Source organism: Sminthopsis crassicaudata, chromosome 2 (assembly GCF_048593235.1).
Source record: "Sminthopsis crassicaudata isolate SCR6 chromosome 2, ASM4859323v1, whole genome shotgun sequence".
NCBI lineage: Eukaryota > Metazoa > Chordata > Mammalia > Dasyuromorphia > Dasyuridae > Sminthopsis > Sminthopsis crassicaudata.
In genome coordinates this window covers 110240856-110266593 of record NC_133618.1, presented here as the reverse complement: position 1 = coordinate 110266593, position 25738 = coordinate 110240856, and the positions used below count along the sequence as shown (strand labels likewise).

General features: G+C 35.3%; 1 long non-coding RNA gene across 2 annotated transcripts in view; it reads right to left on the bottom strand.

Annotated features, from left to right (window-relative positions):
• LOC141554738 (uncharacterized) overlaps window positions 1-25738 on the bottom strand; it is a 77569-nt gene that overhangs the window by 6749 nt on the left and 45082 nt on the right. For both annotated transcript variants that reach the window (XR_012485935.1, XR_012485936.1), the window contains exon 2: window positions 2376-2594. This is a non-coding gene — a long non-coding RNA (uncharacterized LOC141554738). The remainder of the gene's footprint in view (window positions 1-2375; window positions 2595-25738) is intronic.

Here is a 25738-nt window from a genome sequence, read left to right as displayed (position 1 = left end):
GGTATCTTTTGCACCACTTATCCCTTGTAATTCCTTGTTTGGAATTGCTGCAGCCTGCTGATAATTACCATGCACCTCTACATTGCCCTTGGAGTGAGCTTCAACTTTTGATTCTTCAGAGATAATAGTGTTCTATGGCTTTCATCCATACAATATTATCTGAAAAAAATTTTCCCCTTCCACCTGTGTTTTCATAAGTATAAGAAATTCCTGGTGAGGAAGTTCTTTACTAATGCATATAGGCAACTGCTCTGTAATTTATAGTCTCAGAATGTTGCCTGGGGCACTGAGAGGTTAAACCACTTGTCCAAGGTCAAAGACCACACTTACACTAAGTTCCTCCTGACTCTAGGCAATCTCCATGCTTCCTCATGGGAAGGATATTCTACTAAAAATAATGACCCATGTTTCAAACTATTATAAATTATATGGAATAATAATGAAATTTTATATTGGTAAGTACTTTTAACTTATTAAAATGCTTTCATACTTATTTCATTTTATCCACACAAAAACTTCAGAGGAAGTTGGAGCAACTATCATTATTCTCTCTCTCTCTCTCTCTCTCTCTCTCTCTCTCTCTCTCTCTCTCTCTCTCTCTCTCTCTCTCAATTCAAGGAACAGAGAGATTAAGTAGATTATCTAAATTTATCCAGTTATTTGGGGCACAGCCATCCTAAATCTGCTAATTCTGTCTACTATGATGGCTAAAGATCATTTTTCAAATGCACCAGCAGATCCTAGATACCTCTTGAATATACCAGTTGTGAGCAAGCTAGATAAGACTGCATGAAATAATAGATAGAATTCCTTTGGGGGAGAGAGAGGGGAGAGAGACAGAGACAAAGACAGAGAGACAGAGACAGAGACACAGAGAGGCAGACACTCTCTTTCACTCTCTACACACACACACACACACACACACACACACACACACACAAAATTTGGGGTATTACTGAAGGGTAATTTCATTTATCCAAGAAAGGTGGTTGACCTTTTTGGCAGTCAGACCTAATTGTATTTCCTTTTCTTTCTGGGAAGACCATTTAGCACAGTACCTGGCACAAAGTATGTCCTTAATAAATATTTGTTGACTTGGCCTTTTTAATGCTAATAGTCTCAAAAGAATCAGGTGGAATAACTAACAGATGCAAGAATGCATTGGCCCCTGGCTTGCTTTCTCTCTCTCTGTCTCTCTGTCTCTCTGTCTCTCTCTGTCTCTCTCTCTCTCTCTCTCTCTCTCTCTCTCTCTCTCTCTCTCTCTCTCTCTCTCTCTCTCTGTGTCTCTGTTTCTGTCTCTCTGTCTCTGTCTCTCTCTCTCTCTTTCTCTTTCTCTTTCTCTCTCTCTCTCTTTCTGTCTCTCTGTGTCTCTGTCTCTGTCTCTCTGTCTCTGTCTCTGTCTCTCTCCCCTCTCTCTCCCCCAAAGGAATTCTATCTATTCTTTCATGCAGTCTTATCTAGCTTGCTCACAACTGGTATATTCAAGAGGTATCTAGGATCTGCTGGTGCATTTGAAAAATGATCCAGCTACATTTACCCTCCTGATTACAAAACAGACCTTTTCTCTATTACTCCAGTGTGTCCTGTGTCCTGTACAGAGCTAGATTTGCCTGAACCTTCCATATATGCTATTTTAGCCTTTAAGGACCAGAATAATATGTATGCTACCTCCATGTACCATTGATGATTTGTATATTTATCAATAAAACCTTGTCAAATTGGCTTTAAGAGGTATGCTTTATTTCTATTCCCTGAGAGCTGGAATTTAACTAATTTAGTAAAAGTCAAACTAGCAAAACAAAGAGAAAAGGGATTTTGGCACATCTTCCACGAATGAAGTTAAGATGGGGATAGAGGGTGAGAAGGGAGGAAGCAGGTTAAGATGCTTTTATAAGGGTTCACTGACATTCCATTCATGGTACCTGCTTTTACATAAAACAATGGCTCTGAACCAATGTTTCATTTTCTGCTTCTCACATATAAGAAATTAATTACTTTGATTTGCAGAAAGTGCAGAGACAACTAGCTCTGGATTATTAAGGCAGTCTGTGATAAATTTATTCAACACAGAAAAGAAAAACCACTTATGGTGAAATCAAAATGGATCTGTCTTAATTAAGGCCTTTCCAGAGACAACTGCACCTGGACTGAAACATTTTTTTTCCAAAGGGATCATCTCATAAGGCTGTCGGCATAAACTATAGACCCTGGAAGATGAAAGTAAAGTATTCCTGTTGGGTGATAGTATTCTAACTAATCGCCTTCTTTTGTAAATGGAAAAATTCCATTTTTCCATTTAAAAACAAGAGCAAGAACCTGTTTTCTAGCTATCCTCTTCAAGACATTGGAGCTAATCCACAGAAGATAATGGTTACCTCTGACCAAAGATATAGCCCCAGGCAGTTGATGGCTTCATTCCCATGAAGTGTCGATAGAGTCCAAATCTTCAGGATGGTTGTGACATATTCTATTTATGTAACTCTCTTCAAGAACAGCATCCTATAATTTTTATCCACTTGGTGTAGTTGCTGCTGCTGGTGATTCATATCTCTGCTAGAACCATGCCGGGCTGAATTGACCCTTTGCAGGCAGTCCTTCATGACAGTGAATAGGAAAATAGAAGGGTGGAGAAAAAAAGAAAGAAAGAAAAAGGGGAGGTAAGAGGTAACACTGGAGAGACAGGGAGTTGAACAGAGCCATACTCTTTTGATAATCATAACATCATACTGTGTACACAGCAACAACCCCAAAATACTTTCAACACCAACATGTTTTGTTTTTTTTTTCATTTCTGTATTTGCTGGGAAATTAATACATCTAGACATCCTCATTATCATCCTCATCGTAACTCACATCTACAGAATGTTTTATTTTTTTTTAGAGCTTGATAGGTATTATCCCCTCTGTGTAAGGGATAATGGTTGAAAAAATCAAACTTGTTTCAAAGCTCAGTAGACTGAGTACCTTGCTTATAGGCAGATTCTTAATATTTTATTAATTTTATTAGTTGTGGGTTTAAAAAAAAACTTTCCATGCTGAGTCTTTGATTCTAAGTCTTCAGTGACTGATATTTCTCTATTATGTGTGTGAGGGGCCAACCTTTAGGACATTGGGGCAATAGAGTTTATTAATTTATCAGAGGTAAATATGGTATAATGGAATAAGAAAACCTGCCACTTAGTAAAGTAAGGTACCCCTGGGCCAGAGTGATCTTTGGCCTTTAACTATGATATATTCTTTGAATGTGTATATAACTATACACACATACACACACATATGTTTTTAATAGATTTAGATCTGGAAAGTATCTTAAGCACCATCTGGTCCAACCCTATCATTTTACAGATAAGAAAACTGAGTCTCAATGAGGTTAAATGGTTTGTTCAAAGTTATAGAGGTAATGGCCATAAGAGGTAGCATTTGAACCCAGGTCCTCCCACTCCAAAGTTAGTGTTTTGATGGTGGTATTTTTCCCATGATATCATGCTGCTTTCTCTCTGGAAGTACTTCAAATATGTATCTGCAATGGAGATGTTGCTCTTAAATTGTAAGCAACTCAAGAGTTTTCTATCCTTTCTACCATATACAGCTGGTATAATACTGACAACAGCAGTGAATGCTGAGACATATCTAGAAACTAGAAGGATAAATAGGACCAAAGATGGAGTAAGAAGAGACCTGAAAAGCCATATTTTCCATCCCCTCATTCTATAGATTAATAAATTGAGACCCAAAGAAGTTAAAATCTGCCTCTAAAAGGCTTTCAGGACACTCTCCTGAGTTTTCTACTCCTTATTGAATCACTTTGTTTCCATCTTTACTGAATTTTTAACCAGATCTTTTCCAATAATCTTGAGTGTTACCCAGGTTCTCTGTCCTGGACTTCTCCCCTTCTTCTTTTATTCCATTTTGCACAATAATCTCATCAGCTTCTCTGGATGCAATTATCATTACTATGTAGATGGTTCTCAGATACATTTAGCCAACTCTGACTTCTCTCTAAACCTCCAATCTTACATATCAAACTAACTATTGAACTGGATGTTCAATAAGCATCTTAAGCTCAACATATTCAAACTGAAATCATTATTTTTCCCCCAAAAAATCCTTTTCCTTCTTTCTAACCTCCTATTACTAAGGTACCACATTCTCCCAATCACTCAAGCTCACAACCTAGATATGATCCTTGACTTCCCAATCTCTCTCACCTCCCATATTCAAGTAGTTGTTAGGTCCTGTCATTTCTACCATTGTAACATCTCTCCTATATGTCGCTTTTTTCTCTGATGCTGCCCCCAAACTCATGCAATTCCTCAACACTTCAAGCCTAGATTATTGAAATAGGCTTCTGGTTGGTCTTCCTACTTCAAGCCTCTCCACTTTAGTCTATCTTCCACTCAGCTGTCAAATTGGTCTTTCTAAATTGCAGGTCTAATCATATCACACACATGTCAATCCCATTTAAAAAACAAACAAAAAAATCAACTCTCTATTACTTCCAGGATCAAAAATAAAATCTTCTCTTTGGCCTCCCCCACTAGACTGTAAGCTCCTTAAGCTCAGAAACTGGTTTTTTTTTCCTTGTTTGTTTTTTGAGAACTTCTTGGTCTTCTTTGTATCCCCAGTACTTAGCACAGTACCTAGCATGCAGCAGACACTTATTAAATGCTTGTTGATTTTGACCTGTCCTTGGGTCACATAGATAATAAATGACTTGAGTTTGAATTAAGTTCTTTTAAGTTTAATACCCTTTGCACGGTACCATACTGACACTAAGACAATGAACAAAAAGGTAGCATGATTATTTCCAACTTCTTCCCTTAGAATGAAGGAATCAATCACACCCAAATAGGCACAATCTTCCCTCCTACATGACCTGAAATCCTTTGCATTTGTACAGTGATTCATGCTTTTTCAAAGAGGCATATTTCTTCTTCACTAAAGTCTTATCAAAGTGGTGATCTCCATTTCATAGATGAAGAAACAAACATGGAGAAGATGATGTACAACCTAGTAGGTCCATGACAGAACCAATACCAAAGACAGAACCAAGCTCTGGATCTTCTCCACCTTTTTTTAGTGCTCTTTCCCTCCTAATAATAATTGATATATATGGAAGCATTTTAATATGCTTTCTCTCTTCTCATCACAGTTTCATATTTCCCTTCAAGTTTCATGTAAAATCTCTCTTTCTACAAATCTTACCAGTCTTCCTTAATTTTAGTATTTTTCACTCTGAGATTATTTCCAACTTATTGTGACTGTATCTTCATCATACATAGCTGTTTGCACTTTGTCTCCCCCATTCCATTGGGAGTTCCCTGGAGACAGAGGATGTTTTTGCCTTTCTTTATGCCACAGCACAAATCATAACGTTTGGCACATAGTAGGTGTTTAATAAATTCTTGTTGGCTTGACTTAAGGTTCCCCAAACATTTTATGTGAATTGTCTCATTCGAATGAGCACAGGACTTATTAAGTATGCCAGGATCTGTCCAAATTCTGGAGACTTATATAAACACAAAAGTGACATAGTACCTGCCGTAAAGGAGTTTATATTTTATTAAATGTTTACAATAGATATAGTGGAGTGATGACCAAGTGAAACTTTTTTGCAGGAGAGTCATAAAAATCATGAATGATGAGTGACATGGGATGGTCCCATTGTCAGTCATCATTTCCTCTCCAGGAACAATGGTAATATTGATTTAATTTTATAGGTAGAAATTGAGTCTGATAGAGGCTAAGTGATGTGCTTTTGGTCACATGGCTAGTAAATGTCTGAAGTGAAATTTGAATTCAGGTCTTCCTGACTCCTACCCTAGTGCTTCATCTACTAGACCACTTGCATCTTACCTTGCTGTACTTAGCTTTCTAACTCCTGATTTGCTAGCTGCTACATTGTCTTCAAATTGAAGGTTTCCTATTGCTTCTAACAAAACTAATTCACTACCAGAACATGTGCAAAATTCATTTTCACAAGGTCATTTTAACTTGGTTTTCTCCCTTTCTTAAAGATCTTTTGGGCTTTGGTCCAAGATTCCATCATGTTTGCAATTCCCTTTGCATTTTGAACCAGAATTTTAAACCATCTTCATTTTTAGAACTGTTTTCTTCAGTTCTTTATATCATGGTCAATAGGCCATGATGTAGAGAAGTAACTGGGTTGGGGAATTGGAGGGTTGAGGAGATAAATAGTAAAAATAGCCCAGAAACTTAGTTTATCAGCAGAGTTAGGGCATTTAAACATATTTATCTGAATAAGAACATTCTGACAATTTTTAGTAGTGCTTAGATTTAATGCCCATAGATGACAGTAAAATTAATACTACATCATGCCTGCTAGTCACCTTTCTAAAATGAATGCCCCTCCTGTAATCTGAGGGTACTTGATCAATGATAATGGCAGTGAATAACATGCAGTGGTTATCCAGTAAATAAAAACACATCTCCAACACACTTATCCAAATTTATATTTTCCAAAAAAATTTTCTTTTGTTTCATTTGGTAAATAACATATTTTAATAGGTCTTTAGATACATTAGTAAAATTATTAATGATGGTGTTGGTAGCAGTGGTGACAATGAAGATGACAGCAGTGGTGGTGGCAATGGTGATGATGATAAAATCTTTATGGAAGAGTTTGGATAAAATCTTTGTGGATAGTGTGCTGGTCTTGAAGTCAGAAACCTCAGGAACCAATTACCTGTAGGTAATTGGCATATCATTAATTTCTAACAGTTCCTAATCTTTTTATGTCATAGACCTCAAGCTATCTGGCAAAGACCCTTAGAATAATTTTTAAAGTATATATTTATTTATTTTCTATATTCTTTTTTTAAATTTTGAGTTCTGAATTCTTTCCCTCCCTCAAATCCATCCCTAGCCATTGTGAAGGCTATCATGTATAAATTTGAAATCATGAAAAACATATTTCCACATTAGTTATGTTGCAAAAAAAGCAAGAAAAATAAACAATAATGTTTTGAAGGCATAAAATAAAATACAAGATATTATGAAGGAAATTAATTTATTGAAAAACACTTATCAAAATATTTTTAAGAAACAATGGCTGAGAATCTTGTCTTTAACTTGTTTCGTCATTTATAAAGTGGTGATAATAATATTTGGAGCATTAATTTCAAAAGGTTGCCATGAGGCTCAAATGAGATAATGAAGGGAAAAGGACTTTGAAAACCTTAGAATTGTCCTTAAGTGTCAGTTATTATGATATTATCTGAAACGAAAATTTGTCATTTTTGCAAAAATCTGTTTACTTTATGAAAACACAGGAATTTAGCTATGTCTAGTTTTTTTGTGTGTTTTCTGATCTTTGGGTCCAAGTCCTCCTTGGATCAATAAAAGTGTTTGGAGTACTGCCTTTTCCTGACCTTCCCAGAAACCTAAGAAGAGAATAAATCCCTCCTTCCAGTCTATGTTTTATTCCCAGGCCAAATAAAGCAGAAAACTTTGGGTTTAAGATGGGTAAATTTCTTTCACACTAGGCCAGATGAGATAATCTTAATGCAGCTCTATCAGCCTCAACTATTGGTTTCTTGGCTGCTCAACTATTTTATATCTCACTCAAAATAGCATGGACCCCAAATTTCCATACCAAAGAGTAATAGGCTTTTATTGGAAACTTTTATCTTCTCAACAGTGGTACTTGTCTCATATTCTGCACCAGAATGGTGAGAAAATCAGCCATATGAGGAGAAAACACTATGAAGACAGAAATTTAAAACTGACATGCTGATAACACTGAGGCAACTGGAATATTTTCTCCCTACCTCTTTAATTACCAAATACATTGAGAAGGAAAAGTGTTTTATATAAAAAGATCATCTTCCTCCTAATAATACAGACAGAAACCCACAAAGATATAGATATACTTTATTCAGCCTCTGAGGTATGCAGTTAGAAAAATGGTCTTTTCCTTTCCTTTCTCTTTTTTTATTTAGTTCAAAAGAAGTGTCTCCCAAGATGGATGAAAATACCCCCCCTCTGAAATTATTTTGAGAAGTATATGTATATAAAAGAGATGAAACACATAAAAGGTTGATTTTGGTCAGAAAATACATGGATTTTTGAATATTGTCAATGTTTTTTATGAAAGGCTTAAAGGTCAAAGAAATGTGCACAATCAACACTTTTTAAAACAACAACAATAAATAATAATAAATAAAGCACTGTCCTAAGCACTTTACAAATACAATCTCATTGGTTCCTCACAATAGCCCCGGGAGGTAAATGCTATTCATCTCCCCATTTTTCAGATAAACAATAAATTAAATGAACAATGTTTACCAAACAAAAAATCATATTTACCATTCCAAACAAATTCCAAAGTTGTTATCACCTCTTTTCCCCTATTCAACCTCACTATGTTCCAAGGGTCTTTCTCTGGAATTATTTATTTCATGCTTTTTGATTTTTATTTGCCCCACATGATAGTACTAGGAAGTATATATCAAGTTGTTTGAAATTGTATAATGCTAATTTATATTTTATAGTGTTCTTCCTTTTGGAGGGAAGGAATGCAAATATCCTTAGTCTCAGGTTTAAGACAAAGAAATAAAATCCCAGAGAAGTTGTAACTTGCTCAGAATCACATAGCTAACTAGTGATGAAGTGAACTGGAGTCTAGAAGATCTGAATTCAAATCCAGCTTCAAATATTTACTATGAAACTTCCCTACCCCACCACCAGCCCTAGGGAAAGAAATCATTTAACTTATATATACTTCAGTTTCCTCATGTAAAGTAGAGATCATAATAGCACCTACATTATAAAATTGTTGTGAAGATCAAATAAGATAATATTTACAAAATTAAGTAGTACAATTTTAATAGTTCAGTCATTTTTCAGTTGTGACCTCAATTGGGGTTTTCTTGGCAAAGAGACTGGAGTGGTTTACCATTTCCTTCTCCAGTTCATTTTACAAAGAGGAAAACTGAGTCGAAGACGGTTAGGTGTCTTGCTTGGGATCACACAGCTACTATGAGTCTGAGACCAGATTTGAACTCAAGAAGATATCTTCTTGACTCTGGGATTGGCACTTTATTCACTAAGCTACTTAGCTGCCCCTAAGTAGCTTAGTGCCTGGCACATAAATGCTTCTTCCTCTTCCTTTCAACTCCTTTTAATTCTTAGTAAATTTCAGAAACAATTTTTGAGCCTGGTCTTCGTGTTTCTAAACCTAGAACTCCTTCTATTGAGTTCACTAAAACTCAGGAGTTAGCTGCTATCTGTGACTCTATGACTAGTCCATAATTTTTTTTCTGCTAATGTAAAAATATTTCTTAAAAAATGAAATATTGTTATTTAAAGGATAAAAGATTGGATCTAAAAAGTGGGACTTTCCCTAAAATAACTAATTAACATCTGGAAGAGAAGTTAGCATAAAAAAACAATAAAAAAGAGAAAACCATACATATTAGACCAAATATACACAGAGTAGATCTGTGCTGGAGGTAACACAATCATGGGATACATTGAAGGAATTATTTATAAGGGAGTTGAAGGAAGGAAAGATACCAAAAGTGTGCCAAAAATTTCAGAGCTTGATGAAAAAAAGGAGGAGAGAATAATGAGAGAATATCAATAATTAGCAACTTACACCTACAGGTGTTTATATTCCCATCTATATAAATTTTTAAGAGAATTATCTGCCCATACATATTGAACATATGCTAGTAAAAATATTTGTAAAAATTAGGCTTTGGCAAGTAATAGTAATTCTAATTCTTATTTTTACACAATTGACTGGAAAACGAAAAGAACAAAAGATTTACTATGTTTATTATTTTAAATGTATTTGATCCAGTAGAATGATACTCTATCTTAAAGATTCTCTTTCAACAAGATATCTCCTAGGCACACATCAAAATTATTCAAGATTTTTTGAAAGATATAGCAACAAGGATAATCTTTTTTGAAGACCCTTTAATAATAAATATTAAGCAAAGCATAAAAGAGGGAGATGTATATTTAACTGAAAGTATTTACCACTGTGATGGAAGGGATTCAACTTAGAGTACAAATTTGAAAGAGAATCTTTTGGATGATGAGATCCTCTAAAGAAGAACTCTTGTTTGTGTATGACCTTGTATTAATTCTATCATTCACCACTGAGTCTCCTGGAAAAGATACTAAAATACTCAAAAGAGTATGGTCTGACTATCCATGTAAGAAAAAACAAGTGGATAAAAAATTTATGTTGCCTGGATTATGATATATGCTTAAAAGGACAATCTATAAAAATTTCCCATTAGTATATCTTGTGCACATGTGTGTGTATATATATATATATATACACATAATGTACATATATGTGTATCACATATACACATATATTTACACAATGCAATATACATATATATATATATGTATACACATGCAAACAACATGAATAGACAATGAATTTGGCTCAAAATTAAACAAGAACAGAATATCAAATTGAGTTTCCGTTAGGAAATTGCAAAGCTTCTTTAGTAGCTACAAACTTCTCCCAGAAACAAAGCACAATCTTTCAATATCAATATTCTACTAGTGTTGGAGTATGGGTTAAGATGTGAAACTTTATAATTAGTATCACTGAGAGATCATTGGAGAAACATACTGTGGATGTGAACCACTGAAATGTAACAAATAAGGAAATTTAACAAAGATTTAGAGTAAGGGCTACAATTAGGGAAATATATCATCAGAAAAGAAGGCATCTAATGAAAAAGAAGGACGACAGGTCATATTCTCATGACATCAGAAAAAAGTGAATAAAGCCTCCAGGAAGGAAGGAAGGTAGAAACCTTCAGCAAATTTATTTGAGCACATGGACAAGAGTCCAAAATAAGCAGACGTAGAGGGACAGCAGTCTACATCACTAACATCTAATTCAATGAGATGATAGATCCTTTTGAATTAAGTATCTTTCATTGAACTAGGTGAGGGAAAAGTTATTCCTTGAATTACTGGACGCTAAACAGTTTAGAATATTCTTAAATAAAAAATCTCCCATGAATCCCACGATCCCAACAAATCACTAGTATCATGTAACTTCTTAGAGCTTATGGGAGAAAGGAAATAAATATCTTCCCCCTCTTCATGCCATCCCTCAAAAAGTACTGACTATCCTACTGAAAGGGCAACACATCTTTTTGTATTATGCATTATTAAATAGGAATTCTCTGAAGTCTTCCTCCTGTATCTGTTTGTAACCTCATTGTCTCCTCCACAAAGGCTATGCCATTGGAGCCTGAATTCTGGCATGATGAACAAGTTGGAATGATGTAACAATGGACTGTCTATCATTCAGGACCAGCAGCTAAGTTTAGAAAGGCTCATTACTGAAAGGTTCACCAGTAAGGTATGGAATTTTTTTGCATGTCGCAGCTCATTAAACTATCTGCTAAGGAGAGTAGGACTACAATCTGAATTGATGGAGGGAGTGTTTACTCTGATGAAATCACATAAAATAAAACTCAAATCCACTTTCTACAGGAGGCCTTTCCTAGTCCCTCTTTCCTGCCCCCTTAACTTTCTGAGATTACCTTCCATTTATACCAAATATAACTTGCATGTAGTCTTTGCTATATCCTCTCATCTAACAAAATGTGATCTATCTGAGATATGTTTTTGCCTTTCTTTTTATCTTTAGTGCTCAACTCAGTATTTGGCAAATAGTATTTGCTAAATAGATGCTTCTTGACTGAGAGAGTAAAGTAATAGTTTGAAACCTAATTTAGACTCCAGTGATTTAAAATTTGGGGTTAATGGATAAAATTTAAGCAATCATAAACAATAATGTTACTTTTTTTCTAAATTTTGGATCTAATGTTAAAATAGCCTCTCCACACACACACACTTGGTAATGGCAATCACTGTATACAATAAGCATTTAATAAATGTTTGTTAAATGAATGAGTGAAGCAATAAGCTGAACATGGATTGTAGAATATATTTGTATTATGTGACTGTCATACTTGTCTTGTCCAGTGGTTGATTGTATACTGGAGATAGGAGGAACTGTGGATTCTAAACTCAAGATTCTAAAACCCCATTTATTTACACAGGATCATATCCTCCATACCTGAAAGGGAATTTAGAAATCTGTCTAGTCTCATTTTGCAGATCAGGAAACTGGGATCCAAAGAGATTGTTCAAGATCACGCTAATAACAAATGAAAGAGACAATATTTGAATTCAGGTCATCTAACTTGGTGGAGCAGTAGAAAGGACATTGGGTCTAGAGTCAGGACAGGAAGTCCTGAGTGGGAATCCTATCCCAGTCATTTACTAACCATGGGACCTTGCACAAGTCAAGCTAGTTATCCCAGATTCAGAGTTGGACTTGATGACTTTTAAAGTCTTTACCAGCTCTAACTCTCTGAACTGCAGTACCTGCCACAGTTCATAGTTCACAATAATAAGTTTCAGGTGATGCTTAAACGTAGTTTAAATTGGCTAAGTTCAGTCTATGAGTCCATCTTTACCTTTTTAGTTGATATTTGGTGAATTGAATGGTTTGGTTAAAAATAACAACAAAATCCCACAATCACCACAGGTTGTTTCCTAGGAAAATGGTTGCAATAAACATGGGTTCTCTTCAAATCATTCCCCAAAACTGGCCAACTGTCCTGTGTTGAAACTAGACAAAAAATTTTTTTTAACATTCTGGCACCATGAGACTGCTCATTCTACATTCCTCTTTTCATCTATATATTCATATACATGAATATATATTACACACAATGCATATATAGTCATATAGACAACACTTCAGATGCTAGGAAATGAGTGACCTAGAAAGCAAAATGACAGATGAAATGAGGGATGGATCTCTAGGAACACAGCCACATAGAGCTGGATCATGTCAGAAACAATATTCAGAGTTTAAAATAAAGGGCTGTTAACATGAGCTGGTTTGCTTCATTTCATCAAAGTAAAGTCTACACAGATTTTTTTTTTATTTAAAGGAAAAACAAAACTATTTCTGATTGGCCAGGAAAGAGTTAGCACAGGAGAAAGGAAAGAGTTGGCACTATTTATCTTAGAAACAGGAAAAGTTTGAAACACTTTAGCAGGGGATTTCCAAATAGCAATGGTCATGGTCCAGGTAGAAGTGATTCCCCCACCCCCTTTATTTCTTATCCCCTTATTCCTCCTACCTCCTCCTTTAAAAAGATATTAGAAAATCCTGAAAGGAAGGAGTTTAGGGCTATAAATTTAGATGAAATGAAAATTAATAGGTTATTCTTTAGCTAATGAAGTTGTAGAACCTGGTAAAGATAATGAATGAGTGGCTGGTTTGAAAAGTATTTGTATAACTTTATAGCCACAAAAGACATTTATAGGTATCGAAATAAGATGATAATAGTCCACTAGTGAGAAGTTGGAAAATTAATAAGGTTTTTTTTTTTTTTTGGTTTTTTTTTTTTTTTCAGAGTCACTGATGGAGTTTTTGTCTAGATAGGCAAAGTAAAGAATGGAGATATTTCACATTAAAAGCAAATATTATCATCAGGAAAAAGTAACTCTTTCAGACCTAAATTATCAAAATAATTTTTCAATCTTCCTTCAGAGCATAATGGGGGAATGGAGAAGATTTGGGAGAATCTTTCTGTCACTTTGTGACCCTATTCCAGGCTTTCTTGGCAAAGATAAGGGAGTGATTTACCATTTCTTTCTTTATCTCATTTTTAGATGAACTGAAGAAAACAGAGTTAAATGAGTTACCTTTGATCACACAACTACTATAAATGTCTGGGGCCAGATTTGAACTCATTAACATACGTCTTCTTGATTCTCAATCCAGTGCTCCATCCACTACACCACATGATTATTTACTAAAGTGAATTTACTTCATTTTATTTAATTTATGGAATGAAGTAGAACAATGATTTGGTCTACAATGAAGAAATTCTTTTGTTCTCAAAGAGGGGGCCTTCTGAAGTTTTAGTAGAGTAGCAAATTGTTTTTATGATAGTCTTCTTTAGAGCATTGAGATCTCTGAGTCTTGGGAATCAATTTTAGAAGTTCTTTGTGATTTGCTTTATTCCATAACAACTCTTCATTACTCCCAGAGTACAGGAGTGCCTAAGAAGTATATTCCAAGGGATAGCTTGGAGGATATAGCAACAAGAGAGGAGAAACTTTGCATTTCTTTCTGGACTTGTTTTCTTGCCAAACTGCACAGAAATAGAAGAAAAGTAAAATTTTAAAAGAAGCAGCTATGGATAGATCCACTAAGTTTCATTTATAATGTCATTGCAGATTTTGTGTTGCTCTGGCTGTGGAAAAGACATGGCAGAGTAATTGCTATATCTCCTTTGTGACAGATGCATTATTGTGTAATTCAAAAATAATGTAATTTCCATAACTTCACGGAGAAATCCATATTAATGATCCCATAATGTGTATTTACAGTAATGCAATGCTAGGAAATTAGTTTTGGCAAAGTGTAGCATAAGCATACTCCCTGGGATCCTTATCTGGGTTCATGTTTGCAAAATGATCCAGAATCTTCATTTTAACATGTCAGGGACTGCATATTAGCATCATGCACTCCCTTCCCACTCCTTTTCTTACTTGATTTGGGACACCTTTTGAAGTCAAAGGTAACTGTGTATAAAGAATGGTGTGTGTGTGTGTGTGTGTGTGTGTGTGAACATTGGAGGTACGACTACAAATGCATTCATTTCAATTCCACTGTAAATAATAGTGGTATTAAATTTAATGAGTTAGTGGAAGTCTTATCATATCACTCTTTATCATTATTCAGTAAACTCTAGTGACTCCCTATTGCCTCCAGGATCAAATATAAAATTCCCTGTTTGGTTTTTAAAGCCCTTCATAACCCATTCCTTCCTACCTTTTCAGTCTTCTCTCACCTTAGTTCTTTCCAAGTACTCTAAAAGCCAATGTTCCTCGAATAAGACACTTCACTTCCCATGAATGCAAATTTCCAAGCATTTTCTTTGGCTGTTGCCCATATCTGAAATACTCTCTTTCCTTATTTCTGACTCCTGGCTTCCCTGGCTTCCTTTATGTCTCAGCTAAAATTCCACCATTTGCAAGAAGCCTTTTCCAATATACCATATAAAAAGTTCTAGAGTCATAGTTTCTGGGTAATTAATCAATTATAATTAATCCTTCTAGCATACATAATTAATAAAAAGGGTCAGTGGCACTCTCAAATGCCAAAGATCCCTCATGGAACCCACTCAATGCTTATAAGCCCTTGGAAGACTGGGTGTTCCTGAGGGTGGTAATTGACTCTGATTGGCTAACAATTAATGAAAAAAAATGAATATTATAATAAAGAGTCACAACTATTCTAATGAAGAGCCTGGAGATGTGACTTTTATTATGTTATTTACTTCCAAATCATCCTTAGCCTTGGGCAATCTAGACAAGGTCAGGGATCTTCCCAACAATTTGTTATTTAGTATATTTCTCTCACTAGTCCTCCTTAATGATTGAATGTTAGCGTCAACCCTCTGAGATTACATCTCAATTACCCTGTATATACCTTTTTTGTATATGGTTGTTTGCATATTATCTTTCCTATTAAATCATGAACTTCTTGAAGGCTGGACAAATTTTTGCCTTTCTTTGTATCTCCAGCATTTAGCAAAGTGACTGGGACAAAGTAGGAACTTAATATATGCTTGTTCTGTTCCCATTCTCTTTTCTTCCTGTTTGTAACTTATTTTACTGCACCATGTTGACTTTCATGATTTTCTCTAATCTGATATGATAATCATTTTATATATGTTTTGAATCTATCCTATAATAGATACTATATAAAACATACTAGAAATATAGTCTCTGACTTCTTGGAGCTTAAAAATCCAAAATAAATGTAAGGAAAGACATATATTATCAATAAAGCAGGAGCATGCTAATAAATGTTTTAACTATTGAGTTTCCAGAAAAAAAAAATACATGTAGAATATACTCTGTCACTTTTAGTGTAGAGTGACAATAAACAAAATGATAAATCAGACACTGATTTGTAGTTGACTTCAGATGTTTAAATGCAGGAAGTAACACCAGCCATAGGTAGAGTACTGGGCCTGAAATCAAGAAGACTCATCTTTCTGAGTTCAAATCTAGCTTCAGAACCTTACTAGCTGTGTGATCCTGGGCAAGTCCATTTACCCTGTTTGCCTTAGTTTCCTCATCTGAAAATGAACTGGAGAAAGAAATGGCACATCACTTCAGCATCTTTGCCATAAACCCCCAAAGGTAGTCATAAAGAGTCAGACAGGACTAAAATAACTGATAAAAAAATGCTCACACTGAAAATTAATAATCAGAGCATATTCAAGGTAATTCCAAGAGAACCTCTACTAAAAATTAAGACATCATGCTTTTAAGCATTTTCTACCCTAGTCCTATTTTTTATTTTGTGGAAAAATGAATCTGGTTAGTTTGGACCCAGAGAAATCAGTATTGCATAGTGGAAACAAACAGTGGGCTGTGAATCAAAAGATACATCTTTGAGATTTTAAGCAAGTTATTTAACCTCTGTACTTCAGTATCCTCAAATTGAGGGAGTTGAATTATATGCTCTCTAAAGTCCCTTCTACATCAAAAATGTTATGATTCTAGGGTTCACAGATTTACTTGGAACTTTTTTTCCTCCTCCATGTTCATTCTCTACTCTGAAGAGAGCAGAGATTTTTTTTATTATTCATTAATCAAGGATTTATTATTTGTATAATTCAGGCTGGTCTGGGCATGTCAATTTCTTGCAAAAATTATCGACCAGAAATTATATTACTATGGATGGAACCCCCAGGTGTATCACCTGAAAGACCAGGTAGGTTAGACTTCACTATTTTCCCTCAAGAAAGAGGTTTGGAGGATTTCTGCCAATGGCTACAGCATTCACCCAGTTCCATTAGCTACTAATAGTAAGAATTGCTTTCACACAGAAATATTTACTTCAGGGGGCATAATTATAAATATACAAATTTGCTTCCTCCCCAATGCTAGAGGCTTAATTCCCCCTTTACTTCTGTAACACCTCAGAAGCTGAGGAGGGAAAAATAATTAGGCTCATAGTTCCAATTCTAAGTCTAAAACTGCCGTGGGCTTGAGCTCCAGGCAAACTGGCTTCTCCAGTCTTCCCTAATAAATTGGATTATTGCACTATTCTCTCTGTAATCTTAGCTCAGAGGTCACTATGGCTTGAACTTCCATTCCTATGGGAACCTAAAATTGAGGACAAACAACACGGAACAGAAATAATCCTCCTCATCTCCTGATCCTTTCACAGAGCTGTATAAAGAGGGGTAAATGAGGAAGGAGAGTCCTCTCCCTCTGGCTAGTTCAGTTCATAGCATCCAGGTTAGACCCTGGAAGATAAGGATTATTGAAAAAATTCCACAGTAGAACTAGAGCATAGCCAGACAATAAACAGAAGGTTATCAGTTCAATATCATCAATTTTGAAAATAGAAGAATCAAAGGAAGATACTTCTACCCATGCCATAGTGGATGAGGAGAGTACCATATTACTTGAACTGGGCTTGCTCAACCCAGCTCAAATTACATTTACCTGTAGGAACTGGAGAATTCTAAAAGGCAGAGGTGAGGAGGGATTGGATTCTAGGCACACAATAATGCAAGCCATGAAGATGGGAGATGGACCATTATATATTAAGAACGCATATGAAGACAAACAGTTTGGTTGAACTGAGCACATGAAGAGGAGCAATACATAAGCTTGGGAAGTAGTTGAGGGCTAAGTTGTGAAAAACTTTAAAAGACCAACAAAAGAGATTATATTTGATTTTAGAGAGCCACTGGATGTTAATAAGTCGAGGGATGCATGATTAGACGCATTGCGATGCACCTAAGACACATAATACAATATGTATTATATTACATACATAATATATAATATTATATATAATACTATAATACATATACAATACATATTATATATGCATATATACATATTATATACATAATGTATAATACTATATCATGTATATAATATAATATGTATAATATATATAATGTATAATATGTATAATATGTATAATAATATAATATAATTTCAAGTATTTAATAAATGTCTTTTGATTAATACAGTATTTTAAACCTGTAACATTATTTCAAGGAAGACTTCCGATGATCCCTATTATTTCCAAATAATTTGTGACTTCTTGTCTACAAGTTTTTCATACACCGGCATTGTGTTGTATACGTGAGATGCTTTAATATCTGTCTTACTGTTGCCCATCCTTTGTCTGGAAGAAGACCAATGACATCATGGGTAATGTCTTGACTTGTGCATGAATTGGATTGATGTCAGAGTTGCACTAAGTCATCAACCTCACTCTTCCAGAGTGATTAAAACCCAGTAGCAGGACAAAAGTTAAGATGACTAGCAATGATTCATGGTATGGATGACCATATCTCTGGTGCTAACCAAGATCATTGTCATGGGAACAAATTGTTCTCATCTGTTCCAGAAGATTTTACCAAAGTGGGGTTATTGCACATCATCAGAGATGAGAATTGGGCGAAAAGTAGATACCAAAAATGGATGAGCAGCCTTGAAAAGGACTTGGCAAACTCTCACTCCAGAAGTGCTGAATTCTCACATATATGTTCCAAGGCCCAATGTCACTAAGGTTAATAAATGTAGAACCAGGAACAAAATCAGAGAAACAATGGCAATAATCTAATTTCTAGTAGTTCTCCTTTTGGGGCCATGAGAAAGACTGCCAATTGAATAAAGAAAATAATTTAAATGAATTCATGTTTTCCTCACAATAACCTTGTAAGGGAGGTAATGATAGTATTTATCATTCCTACTTAAGTGAGGCTCAAAGAAGGTGATTGTTGAATGGGTAGTTGGAGATTAGGCTAAGAAAGTTTTGGGCATATTACAATATGAGTGTATACTTTGGCATTAAAGTCCTTTTTTTTTTTTTTTTTTTTTTTTTTTGTTCCTGGAATATTCCCCCTATCTCTCAACATCCTTCTCAATTCACTCTACACACAAGCCTTCTCCCTGATTAGCCACTTACCCTCATCTGGCTTCCAATCACCAATTTTTTTCTCCACTCATAGTTTGAGCTAGAGCTGAAATTCTGGTCTTCTGATTCCAGCCCAGAACTCTTTCCATTATATCACACTAAAAACAACAAGACAGAACATCCCCTCTCCTTCCAGCAGAACCATTATTTCTTCCTTCCCCTTGGTCCTGGGCAAATATATTCTGAAAATAGGGCACTTAAGAGTATAGATGTCTATTGTGTAAAATCAGTGAAAACTCCACTAATTAGGAATTGATGATAATTGAGAACAGGGACTAGACTTGAAGTTCACCTTTGATAAGTAAAACCTTTGTTCCATAGAAAGAATACACCCATAATATGTACTAGAAGAGAAGGGGGTGTGTGGCTATGTTTAAAAGAATTAAGAAAACAAAATCTTTCTAAGTACCCTCAAGCACTTCAGAAGCACTCATTTACATACAAACAATGGATTTGCTAATTATAAATCATTCTTATCTATTCAATTGACAGGTCCCTTAAGGCAATACTTGGTTAGCTCTTTGGAGTTCTTGTATGTACTTCAAAGTAATGCAACTGTAATATAATTGTATTTTTAAAAAAATTCTGTTGCACACTTTTCACTAATTCAGACTGACCTTTCCCCTAATTAATCTGAATTAATGAGGCTTTACTCTACTACACATTTCATCTTCATTTTATACCCGTTAATCTTGTTCTGTTCCCAAGTAGAGCCTTAATTTAAATTGAATTCTGGAAAACTGAGACTAGCAGAGACAATGGGATTAATAAGAAACATTAGCTTTTTCTTTTTTAGCTCTTACATTTGAGATTTGATAAAAGCAAGAAAATATCATCCTTTTATTTTACTACAGAAATAGTACTTAAAAAGCAATCATAGGAAAGTATGTGAATATCCAGACAAAACAAGCAAGGCTTGAGAGTCACAATATATTTTAAAATAACTCTACTGGAAACTATAGAAAATCTATCCACTGGTTCATTCATTCATTCATTAAATATTTATTGAGCATCTACTAGGTTCAGAACCCTACGATAGGTATTTAGGGAGACTTAGAAACAAGAAAAAAAAAATACATATATATATATATATATATATATATATATATATATATATGTAAAACCTCTCCTTGTCCTCTAGGAGTTTACAATCTTAAGTAAGAAAATGAGACCTTTGACAGGAAAAAACTCTGTCCTCTGGCTGCTTTCCCAACTCCCACTAGAACAGGGAAATGAATAGGTAGTACTCATAGAGACTTGTTCCCTCAAGGTTCTATAGGTAACTGACAGGTTGGGATTTCCAATATTGCAACTCATGAGTCCCCACCCAGTACTCCCCAATATCAATAAATCAATGGACATCAATTAGTTTTTAGAAAGGGGATTCATTAAGTGGATTTAGCAAGATCAATTGGTATAGAAACTTCCCCAAGTTAGGGGGCATTCTCTGCCTTGTGCACCTACAAGGATCTTAGGAAGAATGGACTCAAGCTCAGAAAGAGAATAAATTCCTGATTAGTGGAAGTTCTTTTCTCTCTTTGTAGAGTTCTCATGACCCAATTTTCTGCACAGTTCTGGGGACTGGTACTCATGTAGAGTCCTGAAGCTGCCGGTATGTCAAGTTTGTCCTCAGTATGTCTCTCAGTTCCAACTGCATGCTCTACCATTAGGTATTATATCTAGAAACATTACTGACACTGCTATTGACTCTGAGAAGAATGCCAAATCTCCATACATTTTAAAGTTCACAGTCTCCAGAAGTCAATGGGGAGAGGATGGGGGAGAAATTTCCTCTTGCCTCTCTCACCATACAAGGACAATTTCTTCTACCATCATTTGTTTCATCTCAGTTAGATTCTCATTCTGAAAATGTTACTCCTATTGTGGTTTGCTGTAATATTCAGAGGCTCAGAGGTAGGACTAATTCTAATCCCAGTGTTTTCTTATTTGTAAGTTGTTTACACCAAGTGTCCCAAACATTTCACTTCTTTCAAATTGATTAAAGACTTGTTTGTACCTTTTTTATATCTTTGATGCTTGATTGATTCAATTGAGAAATCTGGGCAGTAGAGATACAAAAACCCACCATTAACCATGCAAAGTCATGTTGGTTGTTTCAAAATAAATAGAATTGGTGATTTATTCTGCAGAAATATGAAAAAGATCTTAGTGGGTAGAGATAACCAAAAACAACAAAGGGGGAAAGTGAGACCCTTACAGACCTTCTCCAGAAGGAGAAAAGGATTTGGATTAGACAATATAAATGATTAGACAATTAAATGATTGCAAATCGAGTATGTCCCTATATGCATTAGATTCAAGATATGTTCAGCAAATGTTTACTATTGTAATGCCAGAGAAACTGAGGCAGGAGATTAGAGGTTTTAAATATTTTAATAGTGGAGAATTTGGGCTGGATTGGACTCTTGTCTCAAACCATTCAGCAATGAGCAAGTAATTCCAGAGACTTTTATAGGGCTCCAGCAATCAGGGAAACAAGGGCAAAGGCGGGGTAGAGTACTAGGTGAGTGAAAATTCCAGGAAAAACCATAAATTCTGATAAGTTGGGAATGAAGAAGGTGGTCAAGAAGGAGACAGGAAATCTGGGCCAGGAAAGATAGAGGATGCCATTTAGGTATTTAAGATAAACCATCTGGAGTTTTATGACTCTTTGGAATGTCAGAGTGGCCAGAGCTCAGTCCTAATAGCCAGGATGGGGGAGGGGGGATTGCTACCAGGTAAACGGAGACAGAACAATTCAGAGAAACTGAGGCAGGGAAAATGAGGCATAACACTATGAGCCCTGGTCTGTACTACATGCTAAAGACATGCAAAGTATGATGCTAGGGCCTTAAGGATTTTGCAATTATGTGCAAATAATAAGAAGCCCCAAGGGAGGTGGTACAGTGGACAAAATACAGGGCCTGAAATCATTAATATTTGAGTTCAAATCTGATCTCAGGCACTATCTGTGTTATGCTTGGCAAGTCACTTTGTTTTTCTGAGTTGTAAATGGTACATAATGAAGAAGGAAATGCAAAATGACTCTAGTGCTAATCTTTGCCAAGAAAACCCCATGAACAAGGTCAGGGGGTCTCAAATCTATTTACCTGAGTTACTCATCTATAAAATGGGTACACATTGTAAAAAGAAATACCAGATGACTCCAGTATCTTTGTCAATGTGATCCCAGTCATATCCATCTAAACATGTTGTTTTATAAACAACAGCAACATCTCTTATCCTCTCAGATAAGACAGACACACATAATCTTCTAAACCACTCTTACATACTTATGTTTAGTTTGTGTTTTTGTTATTTAGGTGCACATCATAGCCTAATTACTAGATTTAAACTTTTTAAGAGAGGAACCATGTTTAATTTAGCTTTGTATTTTTCTCACTGTCAATTATAGTACTTTGAACATAATAGATACTTAATAAAAGTTTGTTGAATATTATTTACTAATAACAATAACAACATATTTAGATAGTAATAACTTTATGTAATGCTTTAAAATTTAAAAATCACTCTACATCCAATATCTAATTTGAGCCTCATGGGAAACCTGTGAGGTAGGTACAATCGTTTTCCTTATTCCCATTTTACAGATGGAAAAATTTTGAGTAATATCCATGGTTACACATGGTTACACATAGCCAGTAAGGTCAGTGCTAAAATTTGAATACTAGTTTTACTAGCTCCAAGTTCAGCACTTTAAATAGTATCCAACAAATTATCAAATAAAGTGCTGAATTAAATATAGTGTAAAAAGGTTTGCACTAAGAATGAAGAGATTTGAATTCTAGTTATTGATCTACCGTTAACTAGCTTTGTGAACTGAAACAAATCATTTAATTTCTCTGAGCCTCCATTTTCTCACCCATAAAATGAGGACATTGGAGTAAGGATCTATCTCTAGGGTTCAAAATGAATGATGCTGGCAATAAATGCTGTAAATAATCATAAAGGAGATCTATCTGTATTCATTGTCATCAGAGGTTTCATTGGAGATGAAACTTGAGGTGGGTCTTAAGAAAAGGGTAGAATTGCAAGGCAGAGAGTGGAAGGACATCTATGATCATATACTGATCTCTCTCCATTTCCGCAAACTTCTTAGACAAAACCACAAAATCCCAAAGCGTTTTCCCCAATCCACATAAGGACTTCTCAATCTTTTAAATATGCTCCAAATTAGTTTGTCTTGGCTGCAGTTAGACTGAAATTCTGTTCTTTCCTTCAAAACTGTTGGCCATTGTTTTCAGGCAGGTGCTGATTTGATGGCACACATCTTGGGGAAAAGTTCTCCTTTTGTTATTGATTGAGCAACAGTGTCAAAAACTGACCAAGGAGTTTAGGAGGGGGTAGTGGGGATGATCACTTTAGTTCTTTCTCTGTTGGGAACTTTCCAATTCAGTGGCTCAAATGTAGCAGGAGTAAAAGCATTTTAATTTTAGCATATTAGCTTTCATATCATTCAGAAATCTCCTAGGGTGCTTTTCAAACGGGAAGGAGCTTTACTTATAAACTGTGAAAATACAGCTAATCTCAGGGGAAGCTCATTTCTGTGCCTTAGTTGATTGGTGGAAAAGGAGAAAGAGGAAGAAGAGGAAGAGAAAGAAAGTACTACCCTGATTAAAAATTTAACCATTTGGATTCTATGATGCAGAAGATAGAGGCATTCTTTAAATTTTGTTTGAAAATAGAGCTTCTGGAAAAATGTGGGAGGCTGGGGACAGAAAGAGCAACAGGCAAAGCAGGAATATTGGGCAGGCTGCTACTAGCTTCAGAAATAGTGGTGCCATCAGTTTTACATCAGGTAGTCACTGGATCTAGAAATTGTTGTTCCTTTTTTTCTATATATGATTAATTTAACATTATCATATATATTCTATTTTTAAGTCAAACAGGCCTACTTGATGTTCCTTGTATATTTCTTTGAACATTATATTGCCTACCATGCCTTTTCATAGGTCGTTCCCCCAAGTTTGTAGTTTTGTCTTTGCCTTTTGTAATTTTTAGTTTCTTTTGAGATTCAGTTCAAATACAATCTTTCCCAATACCTTTCTTGATTCTCTTAAGTTGTAAGTTCTTTCCTCTTGAAAAATGTTTTGGTAGCATAATTGTGGAGGTGTGCATAGAAGAATTGCACATGTTTGACATATGTTGGATTACTTGCTGTCTAGGGGAGGAGGTGGGGGGGAAGAGATTGGAGAAAAAATTTGGAACACAAGGTTTTGCAAGGGTGAATGTTGAAAACTATCTTTGCATATATTTAAAAAAATAAAGTTACCCAAAAAAGAAAAAGAAAAATGTTGTAGTAAATGTGGAGGGAAGGGAAGACTTGGTACCTGATATTTGACTGATAAAATCCTAGAAGGAAGCGATATTAAAATGTTAAGTGAATGCAAAGATGTTATCCATTTACCAGGTGTGAAGTTCTCTCTATTTGAATTAGAATTTGCTAGTGACTGCTGAAGATTAGCCTTGTTCCTCCCCATCTATTCCTTCTCCAACCCTCAAACAAATCAGACAAGAAACATACAGGGAATGAGACACCTGGATGTCAAAAGAAAAGCTATCTATGGAAGAAGAATCATGCTCCTGAGAAAGAAATCACTCAGCTTCTTGAGTGGGAGACGTTGCTTTCTCTACCTCTGTTGTTATCAATCATTACTATCTTGCCCTGTAGCCATTCACCCAATAATATACACTATACTTACTGAAAAGAAAGGATCAGTGGGGAGAACTCTGAGAAATAGGCTTGCTGGCAGCAGAGAAGAGAGCCATCTATAGATTCAAGAGAGAATTAGCCTTGGCCATTGGAAATTGAACTTTTGAGGAACAGCCCTAGGAAAGCCAACAGAGATTATGTGTCCTTGGGAGAGTAGTGTGAGGACATGAGAAAAGGCCCATTTGTGCTCCCCTATATATGTGCCTCACTCCCATATATTCTATAGATGCAGTCTATTTGTGGGACAGTATAGTTAGGTTTATGAGGGGAAATTTTTGCAGCCATTGTTCAGAAGAAACTAGAGGCTAGTCATGTCTTTGTACTATATTTAATATATTAATACCTTGCCTCTCAGGAACATATTCTTTTTTTGTGATTTTGTCAGCTAGGTTTGGGGATAAAGAGTCAGGAAGTAACATCATTTCCCCTAGATACAGCTTTTTGATTTATATTTATCTATCCATCTATCTATTATTTATCAATTCTAACTACAGATATAATGTATATTTCTTGAAAAGTAGAACTGCTTCCTTTTTATTGTTCTATCTCTAGTAACCACTACAAAGCCTGCCCCACGGTAGGTGATTATTTAATGCTTGTTGCTTTAAATTTGCTGGCCAAATACAATGTAATCCAACAAATATTTATTAAATGTTTACTATGTACAAAGGTACTATGCTAGGAAGTGAAGATATAATTATACCCATACCAACATACAAATTTCAATACAGAATTTGATAACTTCGATAATGAATAGAGAGCACTAACACATAGGGAATTAGGAAATACTTCCTATAATTGGACATCACCCATGATAGGATAATATATACACTAATGTGCTATTAGTAGAGCTGTGAACTAGTCAGAGTGTTCTGGAAAGCAATTTGGAACTATGCCCAAAAAGCTATTAAACTGTGCATACTTCTGACCCAACTATGCTATTACTA